The sequence below is a fragment of the Zonotrichia leucophrys genome, chromosome 3, assembly GCF_028769735.1.
Source record: "Zonotrichia leucophrys gambelii isolate GWCS_2022_RI chromosome 3, RI_Zleu_2.0, whole genome shotgun sequence".
Lineage (NCBI taxonomy): Eukaryota > Metazoa > Chordata > Aves > Passeriformes > Passerellidae > Zonotrichia > Zonotrichia leucophrys.
In genome coordinates this window covers 25,999,795-26,014,838 of record NC_088172.1, presented here as the reverse complement: position 1 = coordinate 26,014,838, position 15,044 = coordinate 25,999,795, and the positions used below count along the sequence as shown (strand labels likewise).

At 37.6% G+C, this 15,044-nt stretch overlaps 1 long non-coding RNA gene across 1 annotated transcript; it reads left to right on the top strand.

Annotated features, from left to right (window-relative positions):
- Positions 1-9,653: 9,653 nt before the first annotated feature.
- LOC135446366 (uncharacterized) lies at positions 9,654-14,072 on the top strand. Its single transcript, XR_010439759.1, has 3 exons — positions 9,654-9,836; positions 12,830-12,887; positions 13,418-14,072. It is a non-coding gene; the product is annotated as an uncharacterized LOC135446366 (long non-coding RNA).
- The last annotated feature ends 972 nt before the right edge of the window (positions 14,073-15,044 follow it).

Here is a 15,044-nt window from a genome sequence, read left to right as displayed (position 1 = left end):
AACCCACATTAGGCTCATATGAATAGCAAGAGGAAAATTAACTCCCTTTGTTGTTTTGAATGTTGCTTGGGTCATGCTCCAACATTGTATACTGTTATTTTCTTCCTCTTTGATCTAGATTCAGCTTCTATTAAAGATAACAGAAACCAATGAAAACTGGATCAAGCCAGGGTGTTATTAGCACCAAATTTCCTCCTTCATTTGCAGCTTCCATCATGTGCATACTGAATATCTCCTCATCACTTTGCAATTTGAGGGCACCCATATGTTAATTTGCTCCCCAGACACTGTTTCAGGATGTTTTTGCTATTTCATGCAGCCTGTCATTTCAGAGATGCTCAGACTTCATTTTGGCCTCTAAGGGGCTGAAGGAGCCTCTGGAAGCTGTGGAGGCTCAGAAACAGAAAAAAGCCTGAGGGCAGGGAGCGTGGTTTCTGGGCAAGCTGGAGGCAGTCAAAGGATGTGGTTTTGAGGATGGAATACAAGCTGGATGGAGCTCAGGAGATGCTCTGTCATAAAGAGGTCTGACAAGACCCAGGGCCATGGTTAGTGATAGTGCTCTAGTTTTGATGCTGTTGCAAACTTAGGCATACATGTTGCTGGTGCTGTACCAAAGGAGTTGATTAGTAAATAAAAGGAAGAATAGTAGCAAAGGGATCCTTTCATGAAATAATGAGAAAAAGGCCAAAATATTTCTGAAACAAAAAACAGGCTTTTTTTTCAATCTCAGAAAGTAGAATTAAATCACTGATTGAATTTGTATTGCAATAGAAGCATCAAGTAAAAGGAACCTATGCAGGAACTGTAATAGAACTTTAAAAATTCACACGTGTCTAAATAACACCATATCAAAAGCAAGCTAACTCTTTCAACAGCAGGATAACTTCCCTACATGTTGGCTTAAGCAGTAAACACACACTTTCCCTCTCCTTTCTATGTACTGAAGCTGCCTGGCTGTCCTAAAGTTCTGGTTTCAACAGCAGTTTAAACATCAGAGCAATGCATTTTCTTTAGAAAAGACATGGAACTTAAAAAAGAAGTGAAAGCAGTAAAAAAGGAACAGGATTTGTAGTGTCCACTTTTGGCCATCTGCATTAATTGCATGTGTGTGTATTAAAATTAATTAAATGAAGGCATGCCTTCCTTCCAACACAGAAAATAATTAGGTAATATATTAAAAGTAGATAACCTTGTTTGCCTCCCACTCAACCTTTCTTCATCATTCTTAATAGCAAACATCTAGCTATTGATCGGTTCATTTTAAATGCTACCAAGGTAAATGCTGTACTACTTTGAACTGATGGAAGAACTGAACAAAGACAATCATAGTAATTGTGGCATGTTGAGGAATGTAGATTGCAAGAACTGAATACAAAAATGTCTAATGCAACATTTTCTATCATGTAAAATATTACAAAAGAAAGAAAACCCAGGTATGGGGCAGTCAGAGAAATATAGTTTAACTCAAGGCAGATCACTCTCATCTCTTTCATTCTGCCTTTGTAGTAAAGACTGCAATTTCATTCTAAATCAATACATTTTCTCAGGCAACATGATTCTATTATAAATCATCATTTGTACGATGTGTTTCTGTGAATAAATCTGCAGCTAGAAGGGATAAAAAGGAAACTGGTTAACAATAAACTGTGCTGTTAAACTAGGACAGAAACAATTTAAAACACAAGGTTATCACTGAAGCCTGTATCAACAATATGCTCTCAATGTCAACTGTTGTGGAATTAAATGTACTTTCTCTTGCAAATAGCTGTCTATAAAGTTAAAGCTGATGCTCAAGACAATGAAAATGCTGAACCTAAACTATTCATGAAAAGATGAGGTTTAATTTATATAATTTAGCTACAAACCTGACCAACAGCATTTTGAGCAGATTTTTCACCAACTTCATGTAGCAAGGCAAAATTTGACACAAATACATATTTTGTGGCTTGGATGTAACCCTAAGGAACTGATTACCCAATGGACTAAAAATTTCTTTTGAAACCTCAAGTGCATGCTCAATATAATCTGTTCAAAAACTAAAAAGACCAAACTGGGTAAAAAAGAAAAAGAAAAAGAAAAAGAAAAAGAAAAAGAAAAAGAAAAAGAAAAAGAAAAAGAAAAAGAAAAAGAAAAAGAAAAAGAAAAAGAAAAAGAAAAAGAAAAAGAAAAAGAAAAAGAAAAAGAAAAGGCTGATGCTAGTATAAACATTGAAAATCTGTGGATTCTGTAAGTTTGGGGATTATGCATTTTTGTTTGGAACAGAAGAAGTATTTATAAGTATGTTTCCGTCCTGACAATTTTCTCTGCGTGTATCATCATACTCCCTCCCCCGCAAATTAGGAACCTAAAATAACATTGCTAAATCCCAATTTAAGAAAAGGTTTACAAAAACATAACTGAAAACTGTCTTTTAGTGACATCTGAACTCCAGTTTGCAGGCAAGAACAGAAAGAAATATCTGCCATTGATAGGAAGGCTCAGAAACCCCCCCAAACTAGAAGAGATTGATCCAAGTCCTCAGACTACTCCAACTTCTCTTCTTGTCTTCAAAAACCATTCTTGTGGGCTAATGCATCCCAAACAACTTTGCTCTATGCCTCCTTTCCAAAATAAATTCCCTTTTTGACCCTTCCCTTTCTGATTATTATTACCCTCACACTTTCATGCTTCCAGAACTGTAAGCAAAGTTATACAATAATATTATCCACCACATCAGAAAATATAACTTCTAATAAATGGGCCCATTTTCTATTAATTTCAGTATCTTTCAACTTTAAATTAGTAGAGGCATTTCTTGCTTATAAATCTGAATAAACCTGGGAGGCTGTGTTTTTTTTAAATCTTAGAAAAAGCCTTCTCTCTTGGTCTTTGGATCCATCAGTAATACAACAGCGCACATTATAAAGTGGGTGTTGTTTAAGAAAAGACCAGATTCTGCTAAATTTATCCACAAAAGGGAAAGGTATTATGCAAGTAAACAGAACATATTCAGCTTTCTTCATTAAGACTTCCTCTATGGTAGTCAATGAACAGAGCTCCTAGATTGATTTATTAGTGTTAACATATCTATTCACATTTCTAGTTTGTTCAGACATTAGGAAAGCTCGGATACTTTTGTGTCTAATGTCACCACGTCTGCCTGAAAAATCTCTGTGTCAAGGAAGTTCTGTGCAGCCCCTACAAACAGTTTCTACTTCCTTATTCAGGAACTGAACAACACAAGTCCAGTCCTGGGCCAAATATTGCCCTTGCTTGATAAATTTGTTAATCACCTCTCACATCTCGTTGATTCAGTGTCAATCAAAGGCCATGCTACTGCTCACATACTTGCAGCTGAATTGTAGCTCTAAGCGTATGCATTAAGTGCTTTTTTGGATAGATGCCAGAGTTGCTTGGGTCCTTGCCATGTCAGGCCCCTTGTGAATACATTTTTCTCACGTGAACAGTGCTTTCAGGATCAGACTTGCATCTTTCAGCACATCGACAGCTATGCAGCTCGGCACAGGTGAGTAGGAGCTCTCCTGTGATGAGAGCATTTGACTTCTTGCTGTGTGCAGCATTTGAGACTGGACCTACAGATATTTCAGGATTCAAAGGTCAGTGAGACTGGAGAATCTATCCTCAAGTGAATACAGCCCTCTGTGTTACCACTAAATACCTCACAAACACAAAAGACACTGTATTTGAAAACTTACAGGAAGAAACATAGCATAGAACTATAAAAATGAAGAAAGAGTGTGGAAAAAGTACTAAAATTAATAATTTTAAAATTGTCTGGGTAAGATAATTTTTTAGACTAATATTTGATTAAATATTTTCCTTAGACTATCCTACTGTGCCTGTTTAGGCAGTAAACTAAAAATTTATCAATTATCCACAACCTTAGAGGTATTACCTTGTATTTTCTAAATCATTTTTGAGGGTCTGGCAGTCTTGTGTGAACCTCTGAGCAAAACAACCAAGATCAATTCTGCACCATATGTGCAGTGGGACTGCACTGGGCTCCTTGTGCATGTGGTGTACAAGTCTGATACACCACAGAGCTGATCTACATGTGCTCCTCAGAGATACCCAGGACACAGCAGATTGATTTAGTGTCATGCTCAAACATTTAGCCATGTCAGGTATACCCAGCCACTAGCTCTATATACATTGGGAATTGCATCCATGGCAATGCTGTGTAAATAATGCATAAATAATGGGACAATTAAATCCAAGGTTTCAGATTTGGACCCTGAGGAACAGGATCTTTGAGCTCCTAGCAAAATATTCTTTCATGTATGTATTCCCCTAATGCAATCTGCAAGCTTAGGGCTGGTTTATATGGACAAAGGTAGGGAGATTGCCTTTGGTGCTGTAGTGGGTAGTACAAGCCATTCACTCTGTTGGTGGAAGAGGAGCTCAGCTTTGGCTCCACCTGAGGCATGAATATCATGCTCTCTTGGAGGGGAGGCCCATGTGACATGAAAAATGCAGAAGAAATGCCTTTGGGGTTTGAATGACTACTGAAGAAAAAGACTATTACCATCTTACCAAATATCCTCCTCTTAGTATGCTCAGCTGCTAGTCAAGATAGAATATTCTGTAAAATATTTAAACTGCTTCCTTTCAGTTGCGGGAGTGATGCTTAACTAATAATGCATTAATTAAGATTCAGGAATGGCATGGCAATAACTTAAGGAAATAGCATTTATTTTTAGAAAAGGTCAGTATTACTAAAGCAGTGGTGTATCTTACAGCTTAGGAAGATAAATTTATGCAAATATTTACTGTAATCTTTTTATAAACCATGAAGTATATATTAAGTTATTTTGCCTACAAATTTGTAAGCATTTTTTTCAAGTCTCCAAGTCTCCTCAGTGTGCTTTTGACTGATAAGATTCCCTGTTTGTTCTACTCACTCATGAAAAGTTAACAGTGCTAGTGCATAATGCTTATTCTTTACAATAGAACGGTATCAAGGAAGCAAAAGCTTTGGAGGGCTCTGAAGCTAGAAAAATAAATTACAGTGATGTTAGAAATGTCATGCATATATATAAAAATACACACAGGATTGAAAAGAGGACTGAATTCAGCACATTTCTTTTTCAGAGCAGCAAATTATTCACAAGCTTCAGTGTGCTGTTGCAAAGGTACAAAAGATACATATGTATTATAAGTACATCTGTGTTTTCACAGTGTGCAGTGTATAAAAGTGATTGCTTCAGACACCATCCAGACATGCAGCGGTGACATTTCCTTCTCCCACAGGTAAATGCAACTCTCATGTGAATGAGAGGAAGTCAGGACTGCCTGGCAAATGCTCTGTCGCAGGCCACCCAGTAAATGTGCCACTTTGAGGCTCCCCTAAGCCTCCCTCCTCACTCTGTCTGTGTCTCTGCTGTCTGCTCAAATGGTGCTTAACAGACTGTGAATCCTGGGAGTGAAGACTTACTGTAAAAAAAAAAACAACAAACAGGGGTTAAGGTACATTACTAGCATGTGTTAGATATCAGCAAATTATTTAGGAGTCTGAGCTCTGAGTCTACATCCTCTGTGCTAGGAAACTGGTGCTCCTTCACAACTGCAGCTAATACCTTTGGCAGAGCAGCAGCAAATTGAGTGGACATGAAATACTCAGGCCCTCTTTCTGGTCATCTTTCACCAGGACAGAAACCTGTTGGGAAGTTAATGTGGCAAAGTCTACCTTGCTTCTCTTCCTGGTCTGTAGGGAACACTGACATATCATTCATGTCAACTGAGCAACCCTTCTGAAGGTCTGATCTGAAATTTGTATTTGATCTTTGGTGAGTATTCCATCTGATTTCTGAAAATAGTGGTTACACACAATATTAATCAAGATGGGGGGAGGCAGGAGTTTGAACTGAAAAGAAAACTTATATTTGAAACCCTTCAAAATTCTTCCAGCATTTTAAGCAACTCCAGTTTACTCTAGTCATCCCTAAAATCAAAGCTGCTTTCCAGGAATTCTCTGTTTTACCAACAATGACATCCCACATACTTTTAATCAATTTCCAAGGTCAAAACTGAAGAAGAACAAAGCTTCAACAAGCATTAATTAAACATTATTAATTTATTTATCTTGATATAGATCTGCTAAATGAAATAGAAAAATCTCATTTCTGTTTTAGCAGTAGGAGAAAAACTAAAACAATGTGGGATTTAACAATGTTCATTTGCGAGAATGAAATATATGCTAATTTCTCTGCGCTTTTATGCATTTTTCATTGCTCTGCTGGACTTTACAAGAGGAAAGGAAAGAAAATCCCTATTACTGGACAGTAATATACAGCATATAACCTCATTCAGTAAGCCAATGATTCATTACGATTAAGATTTATCTTACAATTGCATTAGATCAGATAATGAATTTTAGCTTCTTGTATATTTTCTTCATTTTGAATGGCTCTTCACTTCTTAGCTCTGCAATGCAGGAGAGCTCCACAAAAACTGGTCTCCAGTTTTCATGCAGATTAACCACAATGAAAGAGCCTCCCTGACAAGCACTGCCCCTCTACTCTATTCAGAAAGTTATTTTCTCTTTCTGTTATAACACACCCATAGAGAAGGGTCTAAGCCACAATCTTGAATTTAAACACTCCCTAGTTTGGGGTGATCTTGGATCCGAACCAAGACTTGCAGCTGGGACCCATCTGTAGTTAAAATACAATATCAAATAAGTCTGCAGTGGTGTAAATTGGCACAGATTCATGGACTTCAAAGGAAGCGTGCCAGCTTGCAGGAGCAGAGAGTATGGATAATCCTACCTCTGTGAAGAAAGCAATGAAAGGGTTTGGGGAAATCAAAGTAGATAGAGTAATTATAAAAAATCCAGTTCAAACTGAAAAACAAAATGCCTTGAAAGTTAGAAGTGTACTGTTATACAGGAAGCAAAGAACCCAACATTTTTCATACTGCATTTCTCACAAAATTACTGCTTTAACCATTATCTTTCTTTGAGTAAGACAAAAATGATCCAAAGCTTTGAGAAACCATCAGTAGTATTCCCTCTCCAGATAACAATTAGGTCACTGTTTCATTCTCAGAGCTGGAATGCATGTCACTCACTCTGACCCACTCCTGCCATGGGGCACCACAACACTCAGCAATTCTCATCCTTCAAGCAGTTTTGAAAATAGTAACTAAACTCCTAAAAACTTCTTATCAAAAATGGATTGTCATATCCACAGTTTTGGAGTCACCAAACCTGAAGAAGGTGAAATAACTTGAATGAACATAGAGAAATGAAAAGATTTCCATCAGGTATGAAACTCAGATGTTTTGCCTTACCGCTTCTGACATCACTGAAATATTATTTGCTTATTGAAGACGGAGATATATAATTATTTGATCTTAACATCCTGCATTTATATTTAGAACATTAAAAATATTTACCAGGATTTTATGATTCTTTTATAACAGAACTCAGTCTAAAGGAGACTGTATATAATCTTCACTCATGATATTTTGCCATATTATTTATCACGTTGTTGTTTGAAAAGAATAGGCATGCCATGACTTATCTCTTAGGATATGCTTGGATAAAAGGGACTCTGCAGGAGTACTTTAGCAAAATTCATTAATATAAATTAAGTTACTTTATTATAAACAAGCCACTCTATTTTTAACAGTCTTCTTAAAGTCCTGTAAAACACTTTAACTGCATCTTAAATATTTTTTCCTACTTTGTAAATTTTAATTTCAATAAAAAATAAGGAAAATAAAGAAATAAATTTAAAAGAAACATAAAAGCCAAAGAGTCCTTTAGAGTCCCATTAAATCAGCAAGCAAGGGGCATAGAGTGGAAATATAAGAAATAGTTATATTAATTCTGACAGATTCTTTTTTTTCTCAAGTGCTTTTTTAGAGCTTTGTTGAATATGAGCTCTCTTGTTTCCTCAGTTAAATGCTGCCAGCTTGGTTCTTCCCATTACTTTTGTCTTGTAAGTTCCCCCTGGCTGCCGTCCTCCTGCCTGGACCATTGCATGTCTCTGCTGCACAGCAAAGTTCACATGCAGCAGGGATGCCTCGAAAAAGACTCATGCCTTTCATGCTCCACAGCATCAGCCCCAAAGCACAGCTTCCACACACCATTTCCTTCAGGATGACACCAGCCACCTCATGAGTGCAGCAGCATTTTGGAAATAAAACTGTGTGAGCAGCAAGGTGATCTGAGCTCAGGTGCCTGCATGTTCATGGCTGAGAGGAGGAGCTGTCTAGAGAATTATTTAGACTTGGATTAAAGGTTTCACCCAATCACTGCACAGAAATATTTAGAAGACAATTGCGGAGAGGAGATCACAGAGCTGTATGCTGGTGAGCATCAGTGAAAGGAGGGAAAATTAGCATTTTGTACATGTCAATTATAACCTTTCCCTTGTCATAGAACTGCCAGTTGATCTAATTAGGCAGAGACAATGAAAATGCAAAGCTGGCACCACAGATCTAAGACAATAGATCTATAGCCTATGTGTCATCTCCTCTGCCCTTATAAAGGCTTGATCTGAACCATTAAAGAAAGGACTGGTTTGGGCAAAGAATAAAATAACATTTTATGCTTCTTGAAATGTCAGTTTTTATTGAATAAAATAAATTTTAAAAAATCATAACTGATGCATTCATATTCTATATAGGATTTAAGAAAATTAAAAAGGCTTTTGTTGAACTATTGAACTGTGTCCAAAACACTCCTTGAAATATGGAGATTACTTTATCTGTTCATTCCTCTTAAGTATATCCATGTGGCAGCATAGATAACCTCTGTGCACCTGCTCAAAATGTAGCTTTTTAGGTTACTCTTTGCATTCTACTTTCCTGGGTATGTGTCTGAGCAGTGTGCAATGCATGCATGGGCATGAAAAAGGGCTCCAAGCAGCAGCCCTGTGGCACAAGTCTGTCCTCAACAAGTAAGAAAAATAAGCATTTCTTCATTTGTGGCTTAAAGCAAACTTCACAGGGCACAGCCCATGCAGGCAAGGCTGGGTGGAGAAAGGTGAACTGGGTTTCTTCCCTTGTTGTATACCATCTACCAAGGGCTGGAAACACACATACACATACACACACACACACACAAAAACACAGAAAATAAGGCTGGAGAGATTAATAATCCATAGCTGGAACAAGTGTACATGCTAAATTTTAGGTTCTAAACATTATGTTTAGAAATACAGGATTTTTAGATTTCCAAAGAGACTTAGATATCTACTTATTCCTTTATGTGCTGTTAGAAGTGCAGACCCTTAGAAATTCTCATATAATCCTGCCTGCAAATATGTGAGCAAAGTACAGAAAACAGACTAGATTCTATTCTAGAAGCAGAACTCTCACTATGCTCCATTGAGGCTGTTCCAGCAGGAGCATCCTGAAGATTGTCCAGGTGAATTTATTTTAAGGATTCTTTGTATCTGGGTCTTGGTGCAGTGATAAGCATGGAAAAAGCTGTTAGGTTGTAGAGGGATACAGTGTGGGTAAATGAAGGTGGTATAGAATGTAATCTTATCCCCTAAAGAGCTGCAGCTGGGTTAATTACTAAAGATTAGGAGCAGGCCTGATGTTAACAGGCCACAGCTGCAGCCAATCTGAAGAGTGTTATAAAAGAGTGGATTGGTTGGTTGAGGGGAACTGGAGTCAGTTGGCTGCTGTGAGGACAAGGAGGAGTCAGTGACTAGAGGAGCTACCTGCAAGAAACATCAATGAGATACAAAACTCTTGGCAATATGGAACCCTTGCACCATAACGACAACCAATGGTGACCCTGATGTAATTTGGGAGAAATGACCCTGTGGATTCAGGGAAGCAGGATTTGACTGTATGACCTCATGGACTGGGGGAAACAGGTTTGACTATATGATGTCATGGATTGGGGGAAACAGGACTTGAATACTAAACTATTGGTAAAATATATCAGTTGCAGCTATTAGTGTTTGTTAAATATGAGTATAAAAGATTTTGCAGATAAATACGTTGTAAACTCAGAAAAGCTGCAAAACTGAACCAACACTCAGAAATATATATATATATTTGTACTATAATATGTTGTCTGAACATCTGTATAACTGTTGGTTCTGAATGAAATATATCAATATGTCATAATGTTAGTTTATTTGAATATGTACTTCTAGAAATGCTGCAGCTCTGTAATTAAAAGAAAAAGAGGGAATGGTAGGGGGATACAATATGGGTAAATGAAGGTGGTAGAGAATGTCATCTTATCCCCTAAAGAGTTGCAGCTGGGTTAACTATGTAAGATTAGGAGAAGGCCTGATGTTAACAGGCAACTGATAGACAGAGTTTAAGAGAACAAACATTGAGAAAGAAAGGAAAAAATAAATTCTCTATGGATATGTAGAGATAGGTGATAGATAATTGCCAGTTAAATAGCTGTATACTTTTAGATTGCAATATCTGTTATTTTGTGTGTGTATTCTCTGAAAAGACAATTTTCTTAGAAAACTGTTATGTGTCACAGCTACTTCTTGATCTCAGTTAAGCATGTGACACTGTAATCTACTATGTAATACTATGAGACTTTTTAGCTAAACTGGAGAAAATAGGGATCACAACAGGACAAGGGCATAAAAGAGGACTAGCCAACTTCTAGTGCTGACATGAGAAATAAGCGTTGGGTGTGATGTATTTTACATCAGGGAGGTTCCTACTCCTCTTCCCAGGCGTGGATTCTTAGTGCTGATTTAGTGTGCATTTTTTAATGCACTTGGTAAAAAATAGTTGGTGTGGTGCTGATATGTCCTAGAGATACAGGGTTGGGAGGGAATATGACTCTAAGGGATGGCTGGGATGGAACACACAGGAAGAACTGCGTGACGTTGTAGGCTGGAGTAATTGAAATTCAATACTGCAAAATGCAAGGTCATGCACTTACGGACTAATAACAAAAGCCTCTGCTACAGGCTAAGAGCTCATTTGTTAGAAATGACTGAGGAAGAGAAAAAGCTGGGCATATTAACAAGTCACAGGATAACTATTAACTTTTGAAGTAATGTACTTGCAAAAAGCCAATGCTGACAGGAGCAGTATTTCTAGTATGGATAAGGAAGCAGGTTCATGCAGTAGAACCTGGCTCCAGCTCAAAGACAGTGACAATATCAAAAGCCTGTAGCACACATAACTTTAGGTAAAAATTCAAATATACTTGAAATCAGTAGAGCAGTGAAGTGGTCAAACAATTTCTGTCAGCAGCAGGATCTGCTGAGCTGGAAACTGACCAAATAATGAAAAAACTTATGTAATATGTATATAAAAGGTCATTTGTAATATGAGGAACTAGATCTGATAGCCCAGCAAGTCTATTCTAGCCTTCAGCTCAGAAGGATTTCTCTTTCTGCCCCCATGAGACCTGCAGTAGCTGCTTCCCTTCCTGTGCTCGCCAGAAGGGCTGACTGGGAGGCAGTGTTGGTGTAACACGATGCAGAGCTCCGTGGCTCTGTGCCCAGTGCTCTCCCAGGACAAACCCACGAGGTCTCTCTGGTAGCTGCAGCCAGGAGGCACAGAATCCCAGTGTGACAGGGTGCTAATGCAGGAGGAATCCTCTGTATGTGGGATGCAGATGGAGAGACTTCCCCCAGAAATATTCTCTTTTGCAAAGTGCTTGTAAAGGTGTGAATCAGACACCTCTGCTGGCTACTTTACATATATACACAGTTTCCAAGTAATTTAGAGCATCTAAATAATTATAATTGTATATTAATAGGATTTTGGTCCCTGACCAAAGTATTTTCAGAGCAACACTTTAGTGCTGCTTTCAGTCTCCATTCCTTCTTCATATTTACCGCTATATATTTTTTTTTCCTTTTACCACAAGCAGCTCATTTGAAGGGTTCTTAGTATATAAGATTGGATATGTTGCTGAAGATATTTATTTTTTTGCAAAGCAATAAGTATTCATTGAATATGAGGATGCAGACCTAATAGACTTGAATAAGTAATGAGTTTTCTTGGGATTAAACGTATAAGGAAGTACTGTTCAAAGTGGGAAACTTAAAATCATGATATGAAGATTTACAAACACTGGCAAAATAAAAGTGATTCCTCTGGTCCAGGGGAATTTTAGACATTGTGAAACATGAATGCACTGCCAAGGAGTTCAGTGTGAGGTTTGGTTTAAATGTCTCCAAAGGCAGTTTGTTAGGAAATGACTGGGGGGGGGATTAGTGAAAGGATATGAAACATTTTAGTTGTAAGTCACTAGTTCAAATCCTCTCCAAGGCAGAAGTGAATGAGGACCTGAAGCACTGGAATTGATGGAGTTGGTGCTATGGCTGATCTTAAAGTTATGTATGTGCTTAACAGCTTTGTTGGACAGAGGCTGCAAAGTCAATGTTATTTGTTGGCCCATGTGAAATAAGTTGATGTCTCTGATTCAATCCCACTAAGTCAGCACCAAAGGATTAAACAGCAATAAAGTGCTTTTGCACATCTGGTTCTTCTCCCACTGGAGCATGGCTGAGTGACAGGCAGGGGAAAGCCATACCTGCCTTGGGTAGAGAGGGTTTTAGTCTCTAGTACTGTAAATCTGGCACCTGTCACAAGCACTAAAGCTCACATTACATAGGACAAACCTGGGGCTTTGTTTTTTCTTAAGTGTTTTCACAGCTACATCTAATCAATATAGCCTTCTCTTTGTTCTAGGAAGAAGTAGTAATTAACTTTCTGTCTAACACAAGCACCCTCCCAAGCTGCCATAGAATTCTGAAGAAGAAAAACAGTTGTGCCCAAACTAATCAGTGTCTTTTGCCAAAATCATACAATTATTGAGAGTACAAAAAAAAAAAAAAGAAAATCAATGCTGCATATCTTCATTTTATTACAGGGAAACATTAAGGCAGTCACACAAAGTCCAGAGAGACCCTGGTCAAGCATTCATCAAGGTAACACTTTCAGGATTACATGGGTGGAAATAGGTACTCATTGTAGGATTAAACAGCAATGTCACAGTTTTGTGATTTGCCTCTGGAGAAGGAAAGGAGATCAAGAGCTTTTATCGTGTTCAGGTGCAAGCCACAGGAAATTAGGCTTGCTTTATAGACCATGATTTCCTGACTACACAAGCATAACAATAATTAGAAATCTTGCAGAGGAGATTATATACTGCAGATGCAGTTGTTTACCTCTAGGTTCCTATTGTGAGATCAGTTTTCCAATACCATTAGTTATACTGGATATTTTCCTTAGCTGAAACAAGAAGAAAAAAGTCTACATATTATGAGACTTCTAAAGCTGTATGGCTCATGAAGTCAAGTAGATGTCATAGGGCAATAAAATAAATTAATTACAATGGAGGAGGTGGTAAAATCAGAAAAAAATTTCATTTTATGGCCATGACATTGGCATCTATCTATCTGCATGTGTGTATCTATCTATCTCTATGTCACTTCTGCATGTGTTCCATTTTCTGTAGCTTTTGGATTGTAAAGTTCATGCAGATCAGAACCACTGTAACATGTCAAACTCCTGCTGTCCTTGGAAGATAAATCCAGAGAAATTTGAAAAAAACCCAAAATCTACTCAACATAAAGAAGAAGATAAATATGTGAGATTATACTTGGCTTATGAAAAGACTGGGCATATAATGGATTCTGAGGTGATGTCGTCTGACTTTGAAATATCTGAAAAGATTTTTAGTGACTACTAGAAATATTATTTAGTGGTGAAGACAATCTACCTTGAGATCTTGTGCTAGTCATCCACAGATAAGTGAAAGGTAGAAATGCCAAAGGCACATTTCCTTTTTAAATGGAAGCTACCAAAAATTCATTGATGACCATAACATTCATTTGCTGTACCTACCACACATGGATGTTATCAGATTCTCAACCACCACATGATATTGTGTTTAGAAAATACACAAACTTAAAACCTCGTTACTGCAACATATCTTGTCCAACACACTGAAGACAGCCTGTCAACTTCCCAAATGTTGCACTACAATCTTGTTTTAGTTCAGCTGAGCCATTAGATTGTTTCAGAAACACATTGTGTGTATTATTTAGACACATGCCAACAGCAATAAGACACTCTAAGCATAACTGACAGCTGCCTTATCATGCAATGAATGGCAAGGTGTATGTCAGACAGTCTTCAACAAACAGAAACCATTGTACACAGTAATGATAAGATTTCCATAGAATAAATGGTACAGTTGTATTAAAATTCTATCTGATTAGATTAATCAGTGAGTTTGAATTGAGAAGGTAAGTTCTAATAGCTTCCCTTGCTTTGATTAATATAGTGTTAGTTATCTATCAGCCTTTGGTATTTCACAACACAGATTTCATTTCTCACTATATTTTTCTTGGTTTTAATATTAATTAAGAGTTAATCATAATATATATAGGATGGGATTAATTTCACCTTCTTTAATGATGTAATATCTAGATATCCACTCATGTCACCTCAGAGTTCATTATCACTCTCTGGAGGACAATTCAGATTGCTTTAGGTACCATTTTCCCAGGTGAAGCAACCTGAATGATGCACTTTGCTAAAGTGAGATAAATGCTACCCATAGGGACAACCCTTTCATCCTTTAAAGGTGAAGATGAAATGACCCCTAGAAAAGAACTCATTTAAACTCAGGTTTATAGAATAAGGATAAAATAAATACTGGTGCCTTCCAAACCACTGAGAGTTTCAGTACCATCCTCACTGGAGCCAGGAGGTCACCCTGAGCCTTGGTATGAAAGGCCACCACACACTCCCATCTTCCTGTTAGCAACATCAGATGTGAAGAAAACTGTGACTGTTGTATCCATTACATTATCATGAAATCAATTTTTTCATCCCTTTTTGACAACAAAAACCAACAATGAATGTGGAAGTTGGACTGCATGGTGGAATTAGCAGTGGTAAGACCTCCCTGATCCTAATTGCCTTCATGTGCAGTGCATCTACAGACAAGGATATATTACTGATATTTAAAGCTACCCAGAAACCATGCTGAACACTGCATTACTAGAAGACAATGAGAGAAAAACACAAGCTCTTACAATAGGAGTTAGTAGATGACATAAAGTTTCATGCTAGAC